The sequence below is a fragment of the Eurosta solidaginis genome, chromosome 3 (genome assembly GCF_040869045.1).
Source record: "Eurosta solidaginis isolate ZX-2024a chromosome 3, ASM4086904v1, whole genome shotgun sequence".
Lineage (NCBI taxonomy): Eukaryota > Metazoa > Arthropoda > Insecta > Diptera > Tephritidae > Eurosta > Eurosta solidaginis.
The window spans coordinates 161,665,106-161,692,016 of NC_090321.1; the positions used below are offsets into that span (position 1 = coordinate 161,665,106).

At 35.9% G+C, this 26,911-nt stretch overlaps 2 long non-coding RNA genes across 8 annotated transcripts; both read right to left on the reverse strand.

Moving 5' to 3' along the window:
• Positions 1–49: 49 nt before the first annotated feature.
• LOC137244507 (uncharacterized) lies at positions 50–8,211 on the reverse strand. Of its 6 annotated transcripts, none has more exons than XR_010951058.1 (12): positions 8,177–8,211; positions 7,435–7,483; positions 6,876–7,373; positions 6,585–6,811; positions 6,295–6,524; positions 5,921–6,237; positions 5,580–5,867; positions 5,342–5,520; positions 4,819–5,286; positions 4,712–4,767; positions 1,736–2,120; positions 50–1,676 (listed from the first exon to the last, which is right to left on the reverse strand). It is a non-coding gene; the product is annotated as an uncharacterized lncRNA (long non-coding RNA). The 6 variants fall into 6 exon arrangements; XR_010951057.1 differs by having other exon boundaries at positions 7,435–7,645; positions 8,053–8,189; XR_010951060.1 differs by lacking the exon at positions 8,177–8,211 and having other exon boundaries at positions 5,342–5,510; positions 7,435–8,150.
• A 4,255-nt stretch (positions 8,212–12,466) lies between these two features.
• LOC137246723 (uncharacterized) lies at positions 12,467–16,956 on the reverse strand. Of its 2 annotated transcripts, none has more exons than XR_010951666.1 (4): positions 16,381–16,956; positions 16,116–16,300; positions 15,813–16,039; positions 12,467–12,968 (listed from the first exon to the last, which is right to left on the reverse strand). It is a non-coding gene; the product is annotated as an uncharacterized lncRNA (long non-coding RNA). The 2 variants fall into 2 exon arrangements; XR_010951665.1 differs by having other exon boundaries at positions 12,469–12,968; positions 15,813–16,043; positions 16,381–16,948.
• Between the last annotated feature and the right edge of the window lie 9,955 nt (positions 16,957–26,911).

The window sequence follows — 26,911 nt, forward strand, 5'->3', positions numbered from 1 at the left end:
ATTTACTCTACCTGGAGCAGCCATATGAATAAAATATGAACCAAAAAAATTGAATTTTCAATATTTATTATTTTCAATATTATTATATATGTACATGAAATTGGAACTTATATTAATCCAGTTCATATAAAACAGAAGAACTTTAATAATAAATAAACTCGCTTAATTGGTTTTTGTTTTCCAATTGAAATCTCTTCTAAGCGAGCAAAAAAATAATATTAAGCTTTAGAAAAAACTCCAATTATTTGAATGATCTACAACTTAAAGCTTAGTATAAATTCAGATCAAAAATATTCAAAGGTGTCGTGGAATCCGATTGCTCTCGTAATTGAAGAACTTAAAAATGTACGACTATTAATTAAGTCAGACTTATTATTGTTCTAAATCTAATCATTCAAGCAATAATTCTGCAACCCTTAGCAGGAGTATTGATTGGTTTCAAATCTAATTCCGACAGCAATCGTATCACGACATCCCTTATTATATATGCACATGAAATTGTAACTTAAATTAATACAGTTCATATAAAGAAAAGTAAGTATTTTAATAACAAATAAACTCGCTTAATTGGTTTTCGTTTTCCAATTGAAATCTTTTCCAAGCGAACAGAAAATAATTTTAAGCTTTAGAAAAAACTGCAATTATTTGAATCAATTTAAATCTACAACTTAAAGCTAATTAGAAATTCAGATTAGATTTACTCTTTTTTTTTTTCAGATCAAGAATATTCAAAGGTGTCGTGGAATCCGATTGATGTCGTAATTGATGAACTTAAAAATGTACGACTAGTAATTGAGTCAGACTTATTATTGTTCTAAATCTAATCATTCAAGCAATAATTCTGCAACCCATAGCAGGAGTATTGATTGGTTTCAAATCTAATTCCGACAGCAATCGTATCACATCCCTTATTATATATGTACGTGATATTGCAACTTAAATTAATACTGTTGATATAAAGAAAAGTAAGTACTTTAATAATAACATAAACTCTCTTAATTGGTTTTTGTTTTCCAATTGAAATCTTTTCTAAGCGAGCAGAAAATAATTTTAAGCTTTAGAAAAAACTCCAATTATTTGAATAATCTACAACTTAAAGCTTAGTAGAAATTCAGATTAGGTTTACTCTTTTTTAAGATCAAGAATATTCAAAGGTGTCGCGGAATCCGATTGCTGTCATAATTGATGAACTTAAAAATGTACGACTATTAATTGAGTCAGACTTATTATTGTTCTAAATCTAATCATTCAAGCAATAATTCTGCAACCCATAGCAGGAGTATTGATTGGTTTCAAATCTAATTCCGACAGCAATCGTATCACATCCCTTATTATATATGTACGTGATATTGCAACTTAAATTAATACTGTTGATATAAAGAAAAGTAAATACTTTAATAATAAATCAACTCTCTTAATTGATTTTTGTTTTCCAATTGAAATCATTTCCTGTGCATGCACATCGCTAACCTGTGTTGGCAAAAGATATGATTATACTGTCTTCGATAGATAGTCGGACGAGCCGCTACTCGGCGAAGTAGAGATGACCGTTGTGTCGGTGGCAGCTGTTACAACAGCAGTTTCTAACTTTACAACATCCGTACGGTGTGATGAAAGCTTCACTGCCTTTTCCAATTGCTTGGGGCCAGCAATTTTTGCTGTTTGTAACGCTTTAGCTGTAATGCAAATATATAGATGGGTTAAAGTGGTTTTCGTATGTTATTCAACAACTCACCCTATACCATCATCACAGCCTCCTCATCGATTTTGAATATGTGTACTGTTTCAGTATTCAGACCCAGTTCGTTTGGTGCAATATTTTCGATTTGATGAATATGTATACTATCCGTTAGGCAGACAATTAGGTGCAATCGATTCATTCATATACTGTGGGTATTTGAGCCGTAGGCGCAATGGCAGATATTTTGATTCTTTTTGAAGTGTAACATTTGTAAACAGTTGGGTTTCTCTGCTGTCACCATCACCACTAGAGAGCTATTGAAAAAACGCTCGACCAAGATAATATGTGAGATTTACACGCATAGATTTCTTCCACCTTTTCACAGTTATTGATGGAGAAAATGCGAAAGCCATATTTACCATCCAATACCGAAATAGAACTGTAGAGGAAGAAACATTTTATAAAATTTAATAAAATCAAAAAATGATAGTTGTGCTAAAATGGGGTAACGTATTGTATGTTAAAGTATAGCGAAGTCTCAGCGGCTTTGTCCTGGTGAAAATTGAGTTTGAATAGGTTTTATTCTCCATTCTTAGAAACATGTACGAAGGTACCTGGTAAGATATTAAAAATCCTAGACGCTTTTTTTGCTATAACTTAAAAAACTCATATTCAAACTTCTGCTTAACTTCTACATATCAATAGCTACCTTTACCACCAGGAGTCACTATTGCTTCTACGCCTATGCTATTGTTTCCTACATCGATGAGCTTTGTAATAAAATAAACAGCTATCTCCCCAATCTCTCCAGTTTTGTCGCCTCGCGAAACCTGATATTGTCACCAACCAAATCGTTGGTGACCTTATTTAAAACATGACCGCGCCAAATGTCGACCATATGGCATTACCCTACCGACTGTCTTACACCCTAAAATTTTGGGTGTGACTTTCGATCAGGATCTACATCTTGGAGAGCATGCACTAGCAATTGTAACGAAAATCGTTGTTGGTGTGAGGTCTTAGCCGATCTCCAGATCTGTAGAAAAGGAGCTTATTAGCTTAATGCTTAAGATGATGCGGGAATAACCAAGTAAGCTCCTTCCAACCTTTGATTCGGGGGATGGTATAATGGTATGAAGATGATAGCGTGCGACAACATCGCGAGCTTGCGATGGCTGGAGGAAGTGGTTCCAAACCTCCAAAGGCAGGGCACGTACGCTCGTTTTGAGATGGTGGATAAAGCGCAAATCCCCAAGGTAACAAAAGTTAAGGTATGGATACCATGCGTGATGAAGTCGGAGGATACACTGCGACTTTTGCAGAATCAGAATCCGAACATACCGACACAGGATTCGAAGGTCCTTACTGTATCTCGGCCTACGGACGAAGGTTAGTTATACATCTTCCAAATAAACAAGCAGGCGGAGGATATATTGTACGCACAGCTTGGAAAAATGTCCTTAGGCACAGGCAAAATGTATATGCGACTCGGGAAAAGAAGTCGCGGGTATTAAAGTCCTAACACGGTGGACGTCGAAAAGAACCTCAAAAGCCTAAGGGAAAAAAGACAGGTGGAGGTAGCCCACGTCACCCCGAATGTGTTAGAAGGGGACCAACAGCCAGATGGTGCTGTGGGTCGCACAGAGGAACACCCGGCACAACAGGTACAAGAGGCTGAAGGGGGCTTCGAACACTCTAAACCAAAAGGGCTAGAGGAGGACGACGACGTCACGATGAAGGTGCTGGAGGGGGACAAGCAGCCCATTGGTACTGCGAGTCATACAGATAAACCTCCAACACAGTAAAGTGGCGTCGAGCGAACTCCTCCTCCTAACGCGCTGATCCAGGAGCCGTGGCTTCCATCGGGAGGAAAGGTTTCTGGACTTAGCGCGCGCGGATTTGGCGTTTACTATGCGCAAACGGAAGGACGGGTGCGAGTTGTAGTAATGGTAAGGAAACAGCTGCATTCATATATGCTGCCTAATTACACTACTGAGGACCTCGTAGTGGTGGTGAAATCGCCGGGCTCAGATGGTACATGTCCGGCCATGCTACAAGTTTCAAGTAGGGCGGTCGTGGGATGGCTTAAAATAATATTCGATGGGTGCATAAACTGAATCATGTACCGCACTCTTGGAGAACTGCTCGTGTAGCTTTCCTACCAAAGGCGGGGAAGATCGGTCACGTGTATCCCAAAGATTATAGACCCATAATTTCTGCTCAAAACCTTTGAGAGGCTGATAGATGTGTACATAAAGTCCAACGTGGATGAAAAGCTGCTCTCCACACCACAACAGGCGTACACCAAAGGCAAGTCAGTAGACACCGCATTGCATAGGGTGGTAATAAGCATAGAAAAAGCCCTGGAATATAAGGAATATGCTCTAGAAGTCTTCTTAAGCATTGCCGGGGCTTTCTAAATGGGCGATTATTGATGGTCTTAATTACGTTAAAGTACATCCAGCCTTACCCAGATGGATCGACTGCATGTTAAACTGCAGTAAGATTACATCGCAATGGGGATTGTACGCGGCCACGAAATTAGTGGACAGGGGCACTCCGGGTGCTATCACCCCTGCTGTGGACGCTGGTCATTAACCAACTGCTTAGGGGATTCTACGAGGGACCAGAAAAACTTACGGTTTACGCAGATGACGTTGCATATGGTCTTGTTTACAAAGAGGTACAAGGTCCCTAATTGGACCAGGCCTAAGTTAGGAGGGGCGACCCTACGGGGAAACCTTGCACAAAATATCTAGAAATGATCCTAGACAGTAAGCTGTCATGGAAGCTCAACGTGGAGGAGAGGGTGAGGAAGGCTTAAACGGCACTTTATGCATGTAAAAGAATGCAAAAGAACCGGCATATACGATCAGAAGGAACTCTCAAAACTAACAACCAAAAGCAATAATTATCATTTCACTGACACAAATTTTATAGTTTTTTCTTCCGGAGCTGGACACAATCTTTTCATAATTTTACTTAACAATTTAAGATTAGAAATTTTTTTCAATTTGTATTTTGACTTACCAGCAACAACAGAATCATGTTTAATTGTACGCCGAAATAAAGCCATCCATTCAGATCTAAATATTCCGTTTATAAAAAATGAAATTAATAGATTCAGTGCAGCATACCTACGCAGAATCAGCTATCATGACAACCTGCTGGCTATTACGTTATTAGATGAAATCAACGAAATCATAAGGCTTAAAAGACATCATGTTCTAGACCTACCGTTTAGAAACTAACTAAAAAAAAAAAAAAAAGTAAAACATAATAATAATCAAACACTAATTAATTGATTCTTTCTTTCTCTACATCTAAATATGTATATGTTATCATATGTATATGTACGTTGTACATTTGTCACTGTATTATTATTGACCTCACTGGAGATCAATAATACAAGTCAAACTCCCATTGTTAAATAATTTGCTTATTGTTCTATGAATAGATTGCAAATATATATATTCAAAAAAAAAAAAAAAAAAAGTGTACGCCGCACATTCATTATAGCATCATGTAACGAAGCTCAGTTTCTTTCAAAAATTGTTCGGCACCGCCACGTAAAATCAATGTATATGTTCTAGCATTAACGCAACCTTTAAATAATTATAAACTATAAAAATGAAGTTAATGTCAAACCCACTATCAAACCTTGAAAAATGTTGAAATGTTCACCACCAACTTGACGTTCTTCAAAGTAATCACATTGACCCAAAACACTTGAATTAATATCATTAGCTGTAGTCATAACAGCTCCACCACAAGCTTTCATTGTACGTTTCAAATATTCTTCTGGTACACTAACAGAACATTTCACGATCTGCAAAATACTGTGTACCAACATCACCAATTGGTAGTTTAGAAAACACAACATTGGCGCCTTACTTACCTATTTTATTGTACAGGAGACGCCATTCAGCATTAACAATTTTCTGATACTCTTGGACATTGGAGGACATTGCTGTGACAGAGCATTTTTCCAATAAAGCACTTTGTTGTTCCTTTGATTGGCGCTTCCACATGTACAGCCATGCGATATTTTGGTCATGCATAATTATAATGCTTTACGTTTAGCTTTAATGGTGATACGTGCATGCACGCCTTCCTCAACATATGGTTTAACTTGTTTTAAGATTTCACCTGCTTAAAGTACTACTGAAGTGGTGCCATCGCCGACCTGATAAGAGAAACATTTTTATTCTACACATTCTAATATAACAAAAAACTTACCTCAGCATTTTGAAATTTGGCGATGTCTACTAGAGTTTTACGGCTGGATTCACAATATCCAATAGTTTCATAATGGTTGCCCCATCATTTGAAATTGTGGCCTTACCACTGGAATCAACAATATGCTTGTCCATACTACGTGAACCCAATTAAATGCGAGGCATTGGTGTGGATATGAGTTGAGGTTTACCATTAGAGCTATCGGTACCCAAGCATTTTTTACACAAATACTCATGTACCCAATACAAGTTCAGGACGTTCATATTTATCGACACGCTGTCCGGTATGGCCCAAATGTTGGAAATATGCAGTTGGCACTGTTGAGAAAAAATATGGATGAATGAACACAAGTAAAAGTGAAAGATTTTTTTTACCATCTCTTGTTACTTTACACATTAGACATTGGAAACGACGACCAGCATCTACAAGTTGCTATTGAGCCTTGCAAGGATTAGATCTAATTGCACCCAATTCACCAAAATTTACAATGGGTGGCTCATATTCACCCTCAACCGTTCGTGCCATTGGTGAGGCGGTAAGTGTAATGGACAAAGCTGTTGTTTTTAATAAATCAGCTGTTGCAGGTATGCAATACAAAGACGACCTGCAAAGAAGAAAGATCAATGTAATTGCCAAACAAAACATTAATTTCGATTATCGATACCTAACGTAACGTGGCGAGGAGTTACCCTGATCTTCTACCACATATTTTGTGGTCACCAATGGTGGTAATAAACCCTGTTCATTAGTAATAAAAGCACCACCAGCGCTATTTTGATTTTCAATGATAACGCTTATCGGATTTGGCATCTGATCGGGATCTAAACGGCGTTGGGCTTGATCATACTGTTGCGGCTGTTGATATTTACCAGTAACCGGTGCAGGTGGTTGCTAAAGAAAATAACACAAAAATAATCATCAGCAAATTTGTAAATTATTAGTTGTATTAGCATACATTATAACCAGGACCTCCGGACGTGTCCGGGTATTGGGGGTTGACACGGCTTGGGTGGTTGACTGAGCATTGGCGTTGTTGTTGTTGTTGTTGGCATTGGCGTCTGTCCAGGTTGTGTTGGTGGCATCATAAAAGCCATCAATAACAAGTGCCAAGAATATATCCGCGGCATACCTGCCGACCAAAATGATTCAAGGGGTTGTGATTGCCAACCTCACCTACCCGTGGCGAATCCTGTACCTAACAATTTGGTGTGAACAATTGGTGCCAGTTAACCCTCTGAAATAATCGGCGCAATTGTACGCCATTGTGTTGGCATTAATTAGGCCAAATGCAAAAATTTTTCATCCTCCTCGCGTGACCATTCTTTAAGCTAGGATCAAGCCATTCGTACCAGCGTGCCTTACATTGCTTGGCAGATTTGCGGTGCAGCAGTGATGCAATACGTGACCACTGGTCTTTGCCATATTTCATTACAGCTATTTTGAGGATTTCATCCTGAAAGTTATCAATTTAGTTAATAAACGGCCAAGAGTAACCAGTCGCGTCAAATGCTTACCTCAGTGTTTCTCCACACACCACCTTTTATCATTATTCGCGGCATGGTGCTATATAATTGTGAATTCTTTCGATGAGCACAAAATCAAATCAAAAATTTTTGTCGAAATAAACAGCAAAAATCATTGTATATTAAAGACTTTGGGACAATTTTAGAATAGCACCCCCGAGTTCGGGGTAAAACTTGGTATCAAATGAAAGAGGGAGTTCTCCTGATCACAAATATATATATTTTTAAGTGCGCAAACTTATAATTTAAAAGTTATTTGTTGTTAAAGTTTGCAAATTTAACAAATTTCTATAGAACTTTAAATTACAATTTACACATCTTTCAAAACCTTAATCCACATACATATCTATATAAATTGACAACGATAAACTTAAATTGTATTTTTGTATATTTCACATTTCATTTTTGCATTGTTTTCACTTATTATAAATGTTTTTATTAAATCAATCGCGCTTTTGTAGCAACATGCACATATATACATATATATATATATATATATATATATACATATATTTTATTGATGACATTAAAAAGCTGTGCTGCCACATATATATACGTATACACATATAAAATTTGTATAGAAATTTGCAAACTTTAACACCAAATTACTTTTAAATTATAAGTTTGCGCGCTTTAAAATATATATATATGTGATCTGGAGAACTCCCTTTTAATTTTAAATATTTCCGGAGATATTCCATTTAAAACTCTCGAAATTGAAAAAATTTTCGACCACCAAATGTTTTGCTGTCTCTGCTGAATTAGAAATGGCGAATTTTTTTGCACGCAAAAATTACGTATTTTGCTATCCCTATTAAAGTAATAGGTGCGAGAGAGCACGATACATTGTGGGAAAGCTAAATTTGTCAACATGCTATTTCATTTGAAGAATTTTCATTCCAAATCGTCACCCCTGTCAAAAATTCGTGTGTTTGTGTGCGTTTTTGGTCACACGATTTTTGCAGGGTAGTTTGTTATTTTTGTTTATCTGCACATTCGTATGTTCATTTCATTCGCTCGTTCACAATAGTGCCCTATTTTTGGATATGCAACACTATACAACACTATGAATCAGGTCGACAATTACCTAAGCGGTTTCAACTGAAAGCGCTTAGCCAACTCAACTCGATTACTTTTTATTGTTGCTTTCCATGCAATTCGGTAAGCTAGCTGTAGGGTTATATTTATATTCAACTTTAAATGTACCTACTTTAAATAAATTGAATTTTTTTGTTCTTGTTAATTTTTATTTTTCAATTGTAAAATATTGTCTTTCAAAAATTTTCATTCGGTTGAAATATTTAAAAACGTTTTGTATATAAAAATATTTTATAAAAATAAATAGTGCTTATTATTAAATAGTGATTTATATATTAAATACCACATTGGCGATCTAGCCAGCCAAACATAAAAACCGTCCTTCAAAAACAACGAATCAAATTTTAATTCTTGTATGCTGTATGAAATAATAACGCCACCAGTTGATGTTCAGCAAAAATCGATTTATTCTCTTCCTACCCTACAAGAATACTGACTATCATATGACTATCATCTGATTGTCAGCAATGTCAACCTAACGATCAGCGCCTCATACAAACTTTCTATCACAAACTTAAGGGGACTTGCGCAAATGTGATGTAAACAACTGTGTACGTGTGAGTTGCTGTCTCCTTATTGTACACCAACATGGCCTACTGATTAAGTATATAGCCGTACTGCTCACTCTCATTCATTTTTCTGGATCAGTGCTGACACTCTAACTATCAAAAAGTGTCATAAATGATAGTTTACTGTAGATATCAGGTTTGACTGTTATACTATCATAAATGACCATTATTATATTCCGCCAAACATGAAACAATGCTTTTTGCTTTTTATTTACTTTATTTCATTACGTTTTTAATTTTGTACGTGATAAAAGGGTACGTGTTTCTTATTTGTTTAAAATAAATAGTTTTATAAGAATTCGAGTTCAGAATGTTCAATTTAAATTCAGAAAATAACAAAACAACAGAAGAGCGCTTTTCTCATGCGGAAACACATTTAAAAATGAATCACCACTAACCACTATTATTTTTCGCGTATCAATTTTTTGAGTGTGCCCCACACATTCCGACAGCTTTTGGTATTTTTTAATATTATTTTCGATTTTTTTTTTTTTAGCATGGAGCTTTGAAATTCTCTCTTTTTCATTTTTTAAACTTATTTTTTATATGGTTTTCGTCGGTTGAAAATGGCGGAATTTAAAAAATAACAAAACAACAGTGATAATCATTTGATTGTCATATGACAGTCAGTAGTGACAACATGATTAAATCGGATAAACTGTTCTCGCATACATAAAATTCCGTTGAGAATTATGTATCTGTCTCACATGCATAATGGTATCTGCTGTATGTTCTTTTGTTCTGTACCAGGTGTCCGAAGCTTTCCCAGTTTGAGTCCTTTTTCATGATTATAGGCTGTCGTTGGGTACATGCGGACATGTGTGAGCGACAAAGGAACATACATAAATTTGAGTATCAATGTTTACGTCATCGCAGGATCAGCATTGTCAATTACAAGTGTGAGTGGATTAGTAAAACTATCAGCGTTTCTTGTAGGGTAGTTATATATTATGCGAGTGGAAACCATATTGACTTCCGAAAACGATACCATAGTTCTGTTTACTATATCCAACTTATTACGTTTTTATCAGCAAATTCTTAAACAAATTGTTAAAGGTGGTGCACTTGAACAAACTTTAATTGATTTACAAAAGACCAGTGAAGAGATTTATTTAAATTCACTTTCAAATAAAGTGCGTAACATCTTACAACGTCCAGCTCTAACTCGCTAAAAGTTTTGTAATTCGTACCTTTAAACTAGTGTGAAGTGTCCTGACTACTCGAAGAATTATCTGAAAAACAAGTTGAAAATATATACCAAATATATCGTGAACATCACAAGAGCCCTCTCTAACGCGTATTTGACGTAGACGTGGTCGTACAAAAACTAGATTCACTTCTATAAAATTAGTTTATTTTCAACTGCACGACGTCGTCTTCGTCGTATTTTTGGATTGTCATTATTTCAGACGTTACCGCTGCATCATTAACATTAGCCTTTCAATCATGGTTCAATTATGTACAGGTTGGCTCATCTCATCAGCTGATTTTATTTATGTCATTGCATGGTCGAAGGGATTGTCAAAAGGAGATGGCAAACTCAAAATGAAACCAACTCATTGGCAACATTTTACTTACACATACAAAAACTGCTAAGTGTTATGTTTCCATTCCATACCATTCGCACCAACACTAATACACAGATTTTGACAATTTGAACAGACATATTTTGTTGCTTTACAGATGAGCCAACCTGTATATAGTTGAACCATGCTTTCAATCAAACATTGCAAGAGCAACAACAAAAGCTACAAATACAAAACAATTAAAGCCATTGCACAATACATTGTCTAATTTCATCAATCAATTTTAAAGCCATTGCACAATACATTGTCCAATTTCATCAATCAATTTTAAAGCCATTGCACAATACATTGTCTAAATTCATCAATCAATTTTAAAAACATTGCGACAAATATTTGGTGAGCTGTATCTACCCTACAAGACAGGTACCCGTTACCTAATCGATTACTTAATCGTTACTAATAACTTGGTCACCAATTATCGTCTTAATGACTTTTACATTGCTGTCGTGAAAAAGGTAACGCCCCTACAAGAATACTGACTATCAGATGACTATCATCTGATTGTCAGCAATGTCAACCCAACGATCAGCGCCTCATACAAACTTTCTATCACAAAGTTAAGGGGACTTGCGCAAATGTGAAGTAAACAACTGTGTACGTGTGAGTTTTTGTCTCCTTCTTATACACCAACATGGCCTACTGATTAAGTATATAGCCGTACTGCTCACTCTCATTCCTTTTCCTGGATCAGTGCTGACACTCTAACTATCAAAATGTGTCATAAATGATAGTTTACTGTAGATATCAGGTTTGACTGTTATACTATCATAAATGACCATTGTTATATTCCGCCAAAAATGAAACAATGGTGTTTGCTTTTTATTTACTTTATTTCATTACGTTTTTAATTTTGTACGTGATAAAAGAATACGTGTTTCTTATTTGTTTAAAATAAATAGTTTTAGAAGAATTCGAATTCAGAATGTTCAATTTAAATTCAGAAAATAACAAAACAACAGAAGAACGCTTTCCGCATGCGGAAACACATTTAAAAATGAATCACCACTAACCACTATTATTTTTCGCGTATAAATTTTTTGACTGCGCCCCACACATTCCGACAGCTTTTGGTATTTTTTAATATTATTTTCGATTTTTTTTTCTTTTAGCATGGAGCTTTGAAATGCTCTCTTTTTCATTTTTTAAACTTATTTTTTATATGGTTTTCGTCGGTTGAAAATGGCGGAATTTAAAAAATAACAAAACAACCGTGATAATCATTTGATTGTCATATGATAGTCAGTAGTGACAACATGATTAAATCGGATAAACTGTTCTCGCATACATAAAATTCCGTTGAGAATTATGTATCTGTCTCACATGCATAATGGTATCTGCTGTATGTTCTTTTGTTCTGTACCAGGTGTCCGAAGCTTTCCCAGTTTGAGTCCTTTTTCATGATTATAGGCTGTCGTTGGGTACATGTGGACATGCGTGAGCGAACAAAGAAACATACAGAAATTTGAGTATCAATGTTTACGTCATCGCAGGATCAGCATTGTCAATTACAAGTGTGAGTGGATTAGTAAACCTATCAGCGTTTCTTGTAGGGGCATGCGCTCTCTCAAAATAGTGTACGTGTGACTCGCTTTCTCGCTCTTACCTATTGTGTTTTCGACATTCCTTCTCGCTCGATGTTATTTACATTTTTAAGTTACTTCATTAGGTATGTTTTCGTTATCGCTAACCAAAATATATGCAACAACACGGGTAACTGGCCTATCGGTTACCCGTACCGGTTACCTTCTGTCAATTCGCTTTTTATATGAATGAAACGCGTCCCTTTTGTTTAAATAATATTTAATTATGAATAAATTATGTATACAATGGTTTTTACAAATAATTTCCTTAATTTTCTAGTAAACCTTACATATGTGCATATTTATATGTACAAACTACATATGTAAAGACATAAACTCATTCGTAGTCGTGCCCTTTCTGAAACCATTTTGAGTTTGGAAGCTCACACTGATGGTGCTCAATTTATCCTGCGCGGGTGGTGTTGTTAGTATCAGTTTGCATAGATATGAGTGTTGTAGATATAATACCGGAATATATGCAGCCCCATTTCCTGATATCAAAGTCGATTTGCAGGTGATGTTGAGCCTTTGAACTTGACGCTTTCCCATAATATGCGTGGTAGGGCCTTATATGTGATACTAAAAAGGCCGAGGGACAGTTGTCGCAGTTTTCTTGTAGTTTGAGCAAATGTACGTTCTTCTTACAGCCACAGCTGGAATATTGCTTTGCCCACATCGTCAAATCGAATTACCTAGAATGAAAAAGAAACGAATATCAGTAAGGATAGATAATAAGTTTTTAATATAACCGGAAGTGCTTAATAAATACAAGATACTCAAGGGGATTTCAGATTACCAGAATCAGGACCTGTAAAGTAAATTCAAGTGAACCTCCACCATGCCAAGGCATCTTCCGGTAGCGGGGGTACCCGAAGATTATAACAAGGGATAATTGATAGATGTTGGGGTAATAGGTAGTAAATTAGGCGTGCTACAAAAACAAAAACGAATAAATGCAGATGACTGTTTAATCCATTATGCGAAGTTCTTTGAATGGATGTGCAAATTGAAACGGGCAAAGTACTGCTAAAACTGCTTTCCCCGAGTAACCCGGGAACGAATTGATATGACTACGTCTATTCTTTTTTAGCAGCAGTGCCGAGCACCAATTTCCTTTTGGACAGGAAAGTAAACGTTTGGTTGTCTGCAAGTTTATCATATGCCAGTACAGAACATACTCGTTTGCTGGATCTGAGCAGTACATCTAATTTTCCCAGATTTTCGGGGCTCAGCGAGGGTATCCTCCTGAATGGTGCGTGTGTACCCTGCTGCCTTGCCTGGCCGCTCACCCAACAACACCAGGCACGACGGAACTTGCCTTGCGACACCCAAAGTGCATTCACGCTTCTCATGGCTCCAGCGGGTTAGTGGGCTTAGAGTATACCCGTGGTAGCTATGCCTGTCGTAAGAGGCGACTAAAATACCAAATTGATTGAAGGGGTTTTGTAGCGCAATCCTTTCAATGGGTTGCCAGCGCAATATATAGCCTCTCCAACCCAATTGTCAACGTCACCTACCCGTGGCGAATCCTGTTTCTTTAACAGCCGAGGCTCTGGCGACCTCATGTTCCTTATGGATCTACATTTGAAGGCGCTTAGTTAGCTGACATCGCTTACTTAACCGGTAGATTCTAAAGTAAAAACCAAAACACAACAAATATAGGTTAGGTTGAAGTGGCCGGTTTATGAGGATCTCACATAGACTGAATGAGTCCGTAGTGTTACCAGAAGTTTGTTTTAACTACCAAGCTGAAAACCCTATCAAGAACCAGGACCTATGTTATAAAAAAACTCCGTCCTCTTGAAAAATACTAGAAGCTTCCTAGGATTTAAGCCACTTGCTGCTTCTAGATCTGACAGCTTTATCACTCCTAATAGCTGGAGCCTTAGCCTGGCAAGCGCAGGGCACGATATTTCTCAGGGGGCCCGGTATTTCTCGGGGGCCCGCGATTTAGAGGTACTAAGACATTTTTTTTTTAATTCAGGAGAGTCTTTAGTTCCATGTGGAAATTTTAAGCCGAATTTCAAAAGCAACGAATATTGATAATGATTTTTTACCTGGTCCCTCGAACTGTGAGGAGACAATAAAAACATCAAACAAAAATATATGTTTACATGAATCCGAAATCGTAAAGTTTTCGTGGTAACAATGACGAAGGTTCATCTTCAAAAAGCCTTCCAACAATACCACCAACTCTGTATTAAAGTCTAGATTATTTAAACGACTTCGATATCGGTACCGTGAATAATGAGTTTTTGCGATCTGAAGAAGTCAACGAAATAATTCGTCGATGTCATCAAAAGTGCCCTGTGCCCAAGCTCCTCATGGAACTTGGGGGTGGGGAGGGAGGGATGGCCTGAAGGTTCAATGTGGCCATATAAATCGTTCCCGAGATGGTCGTGGTGCTGTGTTACCGGAGCGTATCGGATCTGTATCCGACAAAGGACCATCACATCGATAACACTCCCCAAAGCCTTTGGGGAGTAACCTAATCACTACAACAACAACAACAATACCGTTTTCTGGGGTAGGAGTAACTCCGGGAAGGTATCGAACCCAATCCGTGTCCTTCTCCTGACCCCGGTAATGAGAAATAGTTTTGCTGCGTTTGCCGGAAAAGAATTTTTTTAGGACGGTCATACTCTTGTCAGTGTGTCACGTGCAAGCGATGGGTGCATCGGACAGGTTGCTCTGGGCTTGATCCCAAAACACGACGTCCTCGTAACTTTTACAAATCTTTTGTGGCTTCTTGTTGTTCACGCCCTCATTACATTATGAGAAAATACGGCACCTGAGAACACAGCCGTACGGCGGACCATATCCTCCAAGAATACGAAGCAATCTCAAAACGTAGGGCTAAGTTTATGGGCTCACCATGGCCAGTGCATTCCCATATTTAATCCCTCAAGCCAACAACTCTGCTAGGGTTCATCAAAGAAGTCGGCTACGATGAGGTGCTGTGAAGGAGATGTGCAAGTCACTGTGCAATCCTCAATAAATTATCTATCTACGTTCCGGTAACAAGCACCATTGAGGTACTAACCCGACCATCTCCGGAACTATTGATATGACTACATTGAACCTTCTACGGATTGAATATTAATAATGACCGCAATGCGAAATTCTGCTAAAATTTACCATTCTCCATGGAATGCTACATATATAACTTCCCACGTTTTGAATCAGTAATGAAAAGAGCAAAATTTACTAAAATTTTAACTGGTTGTGGGTAAGGTGTTGATGTCCTCTCTTAACGCAATGTAATGGCAACGGCGACGCAGGGAAAATAATAAAAATCCTATAAATATACTGATCATAATTAATTAATCTCTCCCTTTCTATGCAGTTGTATGCATACATACATATGGGTTTTGTTCTCCAAACGCTATTTAAAGAAATCAAATGGTATTTACATGAACTTCGAACTCTTTGGTGTTTGCCTTCTTCAGTTGATTATCAACAAAAGCATGACAAATTATCACTAACAAATTCATACATGTTGTTTATATATTTAATATGGTAGGCAATTTACTTACCCTTTCTGGTGCGATGATCCTGGACAATCGGGCCTGACTAGACGAGATTTATTTTGCTTTAACATAGCGTGCTTAACGCGAACCATATCATGTTAGGGCACAATTTCGATTATGCAACCAATCAAAGAAATGTCGTGCTTGTAATACTGCTATGATAGCAGCAGCAGCTCCCGGTGGCGGCACATAAACCTCAGTTGCATGCGGATCGGTTGCATTTTTTGCTTCGGCTACCTATTCAATTTTAATTCACATTACATTATCTACTATTGCAATTTTTAATCAATACAAATCAATATAAATTACCGAAGCAAATACTGGCAAACCAAGATGCGTAGTTCCACCCTTTTTTGGGAAAATACATCCAACCAATTTTGTACCGTATTCCAAAGCATGTTGGTTGTGGAAAGTACCTTGTTTACCGGTAAATCCTTGGCAAATGACACGTGAATCTGCATTTAATTGTAGGTTTCTTGTTGTTTTTGCATATCCTGAGCTGAATCGCACCCCGGCAGAGATGATATATATTAGAATAATATAACATTTTTTTATTATTTAAAAATACACATACGTATGAATGAAAAGCAGAGAGTAAATAATGTTGCTTTGGTTGTAGCGATAAGGACACTCCCCGGGAGCGATTTAGTATGACCACCTGAAACCTTCTGGGCCATCCCGTCGATTCTATACAACTTTCAGATTCTAAAAACGGATCTCGACACGCGTCTTTTGATACCACCTTTGTTTAGGTTGTGCACTGTCTTGAAAACGTTACCTTTTTTGGTTTTGGAAATCGAATCTTCCAATTCCAATTGGTGGCAAGAGGACTTGGCTGCCTCTAGTTAATGCGCCAGGTTAATTTAGAAGTGCCTAAACAGCTAACACACGTCACACCTAAAAGCCCGTAGCACAAGCACTTTTTAGTTTATTAGTTTAATTACCACAATTATAGTTTTTCATCGTTTTAGAATGTTTCCCGGAATAATTTATAAATTGTCGTATTAAGATGACGTTGTCATTTCGATGACAGCAAGAAACGTCGATGTGTTAGTGGAGAGCGAAAAAAGCTTTGAATGCGTGGGTGAACTAGTTACCTCCGTCTTGTAGGGTAGTATTAATATTATTTATATGCATCTGTATATGTATCAAAATAGATTAATAATTTGGGTTTTGTAAACGCTCCTTTCCGGACATTTTTATTTCTTCCTATAATATAATTTTTGTAGTTATTTCTATTAACAATGTTTCGTTCACCATCAAATAATATACGTACATCTATACCACGAAATCAAGTAAACGATGCACTTATTGATTTGGATAATGAAAATTATCAAAATGATTTACCAAATCCATATGTGAATCAAAATAATGAAATTTTTGCTACATCGGTAAAACTTCCCCAGTTTTGGACTAATTGCCCTGAAGCATGGTTCATCCATGCTGAAATGCAATTTAGTCGAAAGAACATTACTCAGGAAGGGACAAAATATGAATATGTCATAACTGCACTTCCACAGGATGTAATTATGACAATTCTTGATTTTATTCAAAATCCTCCTGAAAATGAAAAATTTTCTGCATTAAAGAAAATTTTAATTGAACGGCACTCATTAAGTGAGAATGCCAAATTAGATCGAGTGTTATCCCATTCAGAAATGGGAGATCGTAAACCTTCTGAGTTTTATCGGTCTCTAGTGCTACTCTCTGGAAACAATTTTAGCAAAGAAATTCTTAAAAAGCTTTGGATAAGGAAGTTGCCCAAAAATTTAAGTATTATTCTTACTAGTTCGAATTTGAATGAAATAAGTGAATTAGTTAAATTAGCCGATAATATTTGGGAAGTTTATAATAAAAATGAAATAGCCTCAGTTAGTAATTTTCCAAATTCTAAAGTCGAAAATGCAATTATTTCAAATTTGGTTCAAACAACTAACATGATGTGCAAAAATTTTGAAAAATTGTCATTAGAGATCAATGAAATTAAAAATCAGATGAGTCAAAATTATTCAAGGTCCCGATCTTTTAGTAGGAATCGTTTTAGAAGTCCTTCTAGATATCGATCAAAGTCTCGTGACAACCCAAATTGGCTCTGTAGGTATCATTATAAGTTTGGTAATCAGGCTTTGAAGTGCGAACAACCATGCGCTTTTAAAAATAATAGTTCGTCAAACTAAAGTTATCCGTTGTTACGGCGACAAACAACGGACATTTAGACACCTTTACACGTCGCTTATTTATTTTTGATAAAACAAACAAACTTAATTTTTTAATAGATAGTGGAGCAGAAATTTCAGTGCTTCCGGTTTCAAAATCTTCAAATTCGAAAAAGTCATCAGATATTATTTTAACTGCAGCTAACGGTTCAACGATTTCGACATACGGTAAAAAACTTTCAAATATTAATTTAGGACTGCGTCGCGAATTTCCGTTCACGTTTTTAATAGCGGATATAGCTAAACCAATTATCGGTGCTGATTGTTTGTGTAAATATGGTCTCTTAGTTGATGTTAAACGCAAATGCTTAGTAGATCCGATAACAAGTCTTTCAGTTAACACAATTTCATGTGTTTGTAATGTTTCGCTACCAAAAGTTTTCGCTGTTGATAACAAATTTACAAAGTTACTAAAAGAATTTCCTTCTTTATTTTCTGAACCAGATTATTCAAAACCAGTTAGACATACAACAGTTCACAGATTAGTCACTGAAGGAAATTTGCCATTTTCTAAACCAAGACGTTTAGACCGCATTAAATTCAAAGTAGCTAAAACTGAATTCGATTTTTTAGTAAAGACAGGGATATGTAGACCTTCTAATTCAGCAGTAGCATCTCCTTTACATCTTGTACCCAAGAAGGAGTTAAATGACTGGCGTCCTTGTGGAGATTTTAGAAGATTAAATGTCCTGATCGTTATCCTTTGCCCCATGTTCATGACTTCAACATGAATCTAAGAAATAAGAAAATATTTTCAAAATTAGATTTCGTAAGAGCTTATCACCAAATTCCAATGGCAGAAGAGGATATCTATAAAACTGCAGTCACTACGCCTTTTGGCATGTTTGAATTTGTACGAATGCCTTTCGGGCTTAGGAACTCTGCGCAAACTTTCCAACGATTTATTAATGAAGTAGTTAATGATTTAGACTTTGTTTTTACATATTTTGATGATCTCTTAGTGGCAAGCGAAAATGAGGAACAACATTTCAAAGATCTTCGCGTACTATTTCAGCGCCTAACGGAGTACGGTTTAAATATAAAACCAAGTAAATGTACTTTTGGCGTAACAAATGTTGACTTTTTAGGACATAATATTTCTGAAACGGGAATTAGACCCTCAGAAGAAAAAGTTTTAGCCATTCGAAATTTTGATCGTCCAAAATATATTAAGCAGGCACAAAAATTTATTGGTATGGTTAATTATTACCATCGATATATACCAAAATTAGCAGAGTTTACGACAGTTATCTATGATTTAATTAACAGAACAAAGAAGAAGCGAGACAAGATTTTAATTTGGGACGATACATCTAATAAAGCTTTCGAATGCATTAAAGAAAAGTTTGCATCTGCGATATTGTTAAATCATTTTAACAAAGATGCAAAACTTTCTTTAAATGTAGATGCATTCAATACGGCAATAGGTGGTGTCATACATCAAACGTTTAATAATAAGTCAGAACCACTTGCATTCTTTTCAAAGAAATTGTCTCCATCCGAAATTAAATATAGTGCATTTGATAGGGAACTATTAGCTGTTTATTTGAACATTAAACATTTTCGTTACCTTCTAGAAGGACGTAAATTTACAGTTTTCACAGATCACAAGCCTCTTGTATTTGCTTTAAATTCAAAAACAGAACGCAGTCCAAGACAGACTAGACATATGGAATTCATTGCTCAGTTTACGAATGAAATTAGGTATATTAAAGGACAAGAAAATGTTGTAGCTGATACATTATCTCGTGCGTTTGAAGTAGAAGCGATTAATAATTCGGACATTAATTTAAAAATTTTACAAAGTGAACAACAACAGGACAGTGAATTAAGCAAACTTACCTCAGAGCAAACATTTTTAAATTTGAAACTAATAAAAATTCCTGTTCTTAACTTTAATATATGGTGCGAAGTGTCAGGAGAAAATCCTAGGCCTTTCATTCCAAACAATTTAAGAAAAATAATATTTGATATGTTACATGGGATTTCACATCCTGGTAGTAGAGCTACACGTCGTTTGATAGTTAAGAAATATTTTTGGCCTAAAATGAATAAAGATATTAATACTTGGTCTAAAGAATGTATAAGTTGTCAAAACTCGAAAGTACATCGTCATACAAAATCTCCAGTTATGAAAATTCCAATTCCAAAATCTAGATTTGAACACATTCACTTAGATATTGTTGGACCCTTACCTGTTTCAAAAGGATATCGTTACATATTAACTATAATTGATAGATTTACACGTTGGCCAGGGGCATTCGCACTAAGAGATATTTCTGCAGTTACGGTTGTAAATAAATTTTTTAAAGAATATATTTCACGTTTTGGAGTTCCATTAGAAATAACAACAGATCAGGGATCTCAAATTTACTTCAAACTTGTTTTCAGAATTAACGAAAGTTCTTGGAAGTCATCAAATAAGAACTTCTCCTTATCATCCCCAAGCTAATGGAATGATAGAACGTTTTCATAGACAGCTTAAATCTTCAATAATGGCTAGGAATGGATCCAGAGATTGGTATGAAGAGTTACCAATGGTACTTATGGGTTTGCGATCGATTTTTAAAGAAGATATTTCAGCAACACCGGCTGAAATGGTTTATGGACAAAATTTAAGATTACCTGGTAAATTATTTGTTTCAACTACAGAGAATATAACTTCAACGGATGTTTTAAGTAGTTTGCGTGAACATTTTAAAAATTTTAAATCAAATTTGGAACATCATCAAAATTCTAGTGGTATTTTTGTTCCAAAAGATTTAAAAGATTGTCATTTCGTTTTTGTACGTGTAATAAACAAACATTCCTTGCAACATCCGTATGAGGGTCCTTATAGAGTTATTGAGAAAGATATTAAAAACTTTAAAATTGAGATAAACAATGAAATTAAATCTATTCCTATTGATCGTTTAAAACCAGCAATGATTGATAAAATACAGATACCTAACACAAAAACAAAAAAGAAAGTTACTTTTAATTTATTTAACATTAAATCTCCGGAAGGGGGAGTATTGTAGGGTTATATTTATATTCAACTTTAAATGTACCTACTTTAAATAAGTTGAATTTTTTTGTTCTTGTTAATTTTTATTTTTCAATTGTAAAATATTGTCTTTCAAAAATTTTCATTCGGTTGAAATATTTAAAAACGTTTTGTAACATACTTTTAGGAGCGGTTAAATAAAAATATTTTATAAAAATAAATAGTGCTTATTTTTAAATAGTGATTTATATATTAAATACCACACTAGCTAGTGTTTTAATTGTACTAGTTAGCAACGAAATACAGCTTCCCTACAAGACGGTGGTAACCAGTTCACTCACACATTCAAAGCTTTTTTCGCTCTCCACTAACACATCGACGTTTCATGCTGTCATCGAAATGACAGTTCATTAATTATTCCGGAAAACATTGAAACGCAAAAAAATATATTTGTTTACAACGAAAAATATCTTGTGCTTTTAGTTGTGACATGTGACGGAAATTAAAAATTTTGTTGCAGAGAACACCTTTTTACGTTGGCGGCCTTCGCCCAAAATAACATTAAGTTAATTTTAGTTGTGACATGTGACGGAAATTATTATTATTATTATTATTATGATTTATTAACATAATTAAATAAAATAACTAGTTAAATAGACTAGTGAGCACTAGCTGCCAGGGCTATCGGCTCTATATTATAACTTAAATATATGTAATTAACAGAAGGAGTTTTTTGAGTTGGTTTGCTAGATTGTTGCTTTAATAGCTTTGATGAAATTGTATATTGCGTTTAGGTTGTCGTTTGTGGGATTTTTTAGAATGGTTATCCAATTTTTCTTTAGATAGATGTTTCTTGTTGCTTGCAGTATGGTACAGTCGGAGAAAATATGTTTCAAGGTTAATGTATTTTGGCAGAGTGCGCATGTTGGTGCAGGCTCTCCATTACATTTTGGCACAACCCGAGCACCGCTGGACATCCATCCTATATGAAAGCTATGCATTCAAAAGTGTTTGTACCAGTGGCTGGTGCACACCGAACTGAACCAATGTATGCTATATTGAGGCCTGCACAAATACCAAGCTATGTTTATGTAAATAATATTACTGCTAATGTCAATTTGCACCGTTGAGCACATATAGTACCTACGTTTATACAAGGTGGAACACCACACTACCTACATAGCGATGTAGCCACCGATCAGGTTGTTGTAAGAGATTAATTAAAGTATGTTATTCATAAACACTGATTCTAATATTTTGTTTTGGTTTTTACTTTAGAGTCAACCTGTTATACAAGCGATGTCAGCTATGCCTGTAACTTAAGCGCCTTCAGATGTAATAGTTACCGCGAACGCGGTCACAGGAGTAGTTCACTACGTGGGGATTACACTAATCAAGGACTTTCAATATCGGAAGGCTTTCCAGCATCATAACAACACCAACAATATGTGCAATCACCCGAATAAACTGTACAATAAACGTTAACACCACATCATCAGCCAGCAACAACAACAGCAATCGCAACAAGTTGAAACTTCTAAACAATTAATGACTAGTGAACCACCAACATATCCGCAATATGCGCAAACATCAACACCAACATATGTCGCCTACTTTGCAACACGGTGAAGATGGCCAAGGCCATTCTGATTCTAATACTGGTAAAGGCGAACCATTGGCAAATTTAAGAACTCAAACAGACCACGAAAAATGTAGATGATGGTATTAATTCTAGTACGGATAGTAAAGAATTTAAACCTAGGAAAAAAGCTAAACTTGATAAAAACTTAACCGAAGATGACAATGTTTCTAATTCTAATACTAAGGAAGATGAACCTTTGATAAATATGAAGCTTAAAACAGAGTTATCAAAAAATTACGATGATGATAATGATGTTGATGCAAAGTCCAATGTTGAAAATGATGAAAATTATGAAACAGAATCTAAAAATAGTATGAGTGTGGATTATAACCTGAAGCAAAACTGTCATATCCGGTACGACCAGAATTAGATGTTAAGATTGTATTTCAATTAAATTCACCACATTGTTGGAAAAAGCATCTAAACTTTATGCATCGTGTAGAGAAACCAGAACATTTACAATTTAAATATAACGAACGTGGTGCAAAATGTAAATTTTGTGATATTCAAGCAGCTACACCAAGCTTCAACAAATTATTGGACCATGAGATTTCTCATATGCCTAATAGTCATTATTTAAAATGTAAATTATGCGATTGGAAGACGAAAATACATTCAAGTATGAATTTTCATTTACGTGTACAACACGCTGAAACAATTGATGTAACAACGAAAAGTTTAGAATTGACTGTTTGTCCATATTGTAATCACAATGGTATTTACGCAAACACTTAATACAGGAACATGAGAAATCAGTGGATGAAAGAACATCTTTTCTATGTTTAGAATGTGGTGAACAATTTAGAACAAATACAAGTTCACGTGTACATGTTTATGAAAAGTTTGCTCATTGTACACCACAAGATTTGAACTGAAAGATCTTAAGGGTATGGTTACACCTATGTGGCATCTACAAGCTATTTATAATGACTAGTATGGAATGAATCCGGATATGGAAGAAAACGGAGGTGACGAAATGAATCAACATGCTTCTTTGGATTCTGGTGATACTCCTGACATGCTTCCTAATTTCGCTACGTCTGATGTTACTATACCTACCAAACTAATGCCCCTATTACCGTTTACAACTCAACTCTGGTTGGGTTGAAATTTCGCAAATTGGTATTACAGATTACAACTCAACCTGTCAAAAAAAATTTCGGTTGAGTTGTCTAGTCTTACAACTTTGTGTGGCATTGCCGTTTACAACCTTGTGTTGGTGTAGTTGTCAAAGACGTCAAAATTTTACAACTGCTTACTAGCAGTTGTCTCATGCAATTTTGCAGTTGTTTTGAAAAAATTTTACGTTTTAGAAGACGGTTCACCACCTAATTTTTAACAAAAATGTTCAAAGTTGGTATCAAAAGACACGTTTCGACCTCCGATTTAAGAATCCGAAAACAAAAAATGTAATTCTTTGCAACAGCATGACACTGGTAATACGCGTCCAAAAATATTGAGAGAGGTGTCAAAACACGCGTATTAATCTCGAGAACAATAATGGTGGCGGAAAAGAAACATTTTATCTCTGTCCGGAGATATTTGCAGTTGAAGTTGGCGATTATCATGTGGTTGTTGTAATGTTGTTGTCTTTTTTCGGTTTTTGTTTAATATCTTTTGAACGAGTTAAAATTTTTCTGCCTTTGGATTATTAATACTGATGTCAAGACGCATCGTTTAATAGCTCTCTCGATATTTTTGGACACGTATTAGTGTCATGCTGTCGTAAAAAATTACCACAAAAATTAAAATTTTTATTTCTAATAAAATCTAATTTCATGTGGTTGTTGTATTTTGCCAGATTTTTTGTACACAGTAATGCAGAAAGGTGTTGGACCCAACCAGAGTTATTTTTACGAATCGCGGCCAAAGGCCGCCAACGCAGAAAGATGTTCTGTGCAAAAAAAACTGTGGAACGGGCCTCATATTTCGGACCCTCTTGGGCCATTTTGTGGGTCTTTGTAAATATCTTTCGAAAGAAATAAAATTTTTAATTTCCGCTTTCGAATCCTAAAAACGGAGATGGAAACCCGTCTTTTGATACCACCTTTGATAAGAGTTAGATGGTGCACGGGCTTATAAAACGTTACCAAAAAAAAGCAAAAAATTTAAAGCCGGTAGTTAAACCTTTTTTAATCAAAAAATAATCACCAATTTTGTACACATTTCTAGAAAAAACAACGTTTAAACGAATTACATTGAATAACTTTTTGACTTTATGTAGCGACATTCCATAGTTGGACGAGGCTGGCCGCAGTTCGGATGCAGTCCTGGGAATCCTATTTGAGTAAAATACAATTTTTTCTGTTTGGGTTTTAATCTACTTCGCACAAATACGCTCCTCAATAATATCTAAAACCAGTCCAACACCAAAATCATAATTTTAAAATACGAACGCGTATGCGGAACTGGTCCTTAATTTTGTTTAGTACTGAGTAAAATGCTTCCTTTCAAATCTGCAAAATAACTTCATATGAAACTCATTATTTGTCACTTAAACATTTTCTTACTTGGTGCTTGGTAGTTCCAAGGGATTGGAATGATCACGCGAATGTTTTCCGTATTCGCGACATGTCAGTCACCAACATTTTTGTCATTATAAAATAGATTTCATATAATATTAATAAAAAATCACATTTGAAAATGCTTAAATTTCTGCCACAAATTGATCAGCTGTTTATTTATCTGTCAAATCATCACTTTCTGAAGTTGGCAACTCAATTCAATTTCAACTGAAATAAGTTGTAATTCGTAATACCAAACAGGAGTTGAGTTGTCTTAAAGTTGAGTTGTTTTAATTACAACCCAACTAAGTTGAGTTGTAAACGGTAATAGGGGCATAATATGACTCTGCAAACTGATGAGCAACACTACCAGCGCAGGAAAAATAAGAACTTCAAAACCAGGTTTCGGAAAGGGCACGACTATGAATAGACGTTAATGTATTTATATAGTTTATAAATATAAAAATTCATATATGTAAAGTTCACTAGAGTAATAAGGGAATAATTTAAATTGTAAAAAAACATTGTATATATGAATAACTTATAATTAAATAGAGCGCATGCGTTACCTTTTGCCCGACAGCAATGTAAAAGTCATTAAGACGACAATTAGTGACCAAGTTATTGGTAACTATTAAGTAATCGATTATGTACATGTAGCTTAAGTTATTAAGGTAAGCGCACATTACGCTGCGCGACACGTAGCGGCAGCGGCGCCTCACAGAGCGACATATTTTGGCAATTCACATTAAGCGGCAATCGAGCGACACATTGCGGCAAAAGTTTGTGTTTATTTTTGTTTGCAAAATGGACGACACAGTTTTTGAAGCTGTAATTATTTCATTTTTGTGCGAAGAAGTGGAAAGGAAAAGAAAAAGGTCGTGGCTATGGGTCCAAGACATCTCATCCTCAAGATATGAGGAAGGAGAGTTCCACACTATTTTGCCCAGATTGAAAAAAGATGGTGCAAAATTCTTTGCATGTATTCTTATGAGACAATTCACACCTAGCGGCAGCAGCACTGCGCGACACTTCCCAACGCGGCTTTTTTGCCTAGTTGATCAAATTTGCCGCGCTGTGCCGGGTCGCGCAGTGCTGCTGACGCTAGGTGTGAATTGCCTCATACATGCAAAGAATATTTTGTAGTGCAGTGCAGTGCTGCGTAGTGCAGCATAATGTGGCCTTACTTTTAGAAGTTATGCAACCCTATTGGCCGGCACTTCCGGTAAATCTAAAGACTAGAAAAGTCGTGTTTCAACTTAATCCTTAAACATCGTATAAAATAATTGAAATACCTAACCAATTTACAACTTGAGGTGTGGGGTTAACCCTAAAAAGTAAGTGCGATACAAAATTTTTACAATGAACCAATCGAGACAGGAAATTTGTTACTGTCTGCTGCTACGGTCTACGGCTACGATCCACTTGGGAGCGTGTTCACGCGAACACACCTAGCGATGTGGCGAAAGTTGCGATTAAAGGTATCGAAAAAAAGAAAAAAAGATGGAAAAATCGGCATCAAGAAAAAAAAGAATCGGAAGAAAAAGACAATTTTTGCGCGGAAACAAAAAAAGCTTGGTCTCTCTTCCTTTTTTGGTTAGCTGGCGAATGGACGCAAAAAAATAGGCTCCAGCCTTGAAGTGTAGTTGCTGGTTTATAGTAAGAATTAATCATTACTGCCCATCCCCAGCTATATTCAACGCATCGTAAAACGTCATCGCGTGCTGTGCACATAAATAAGGGCGTATTGGTGAAGA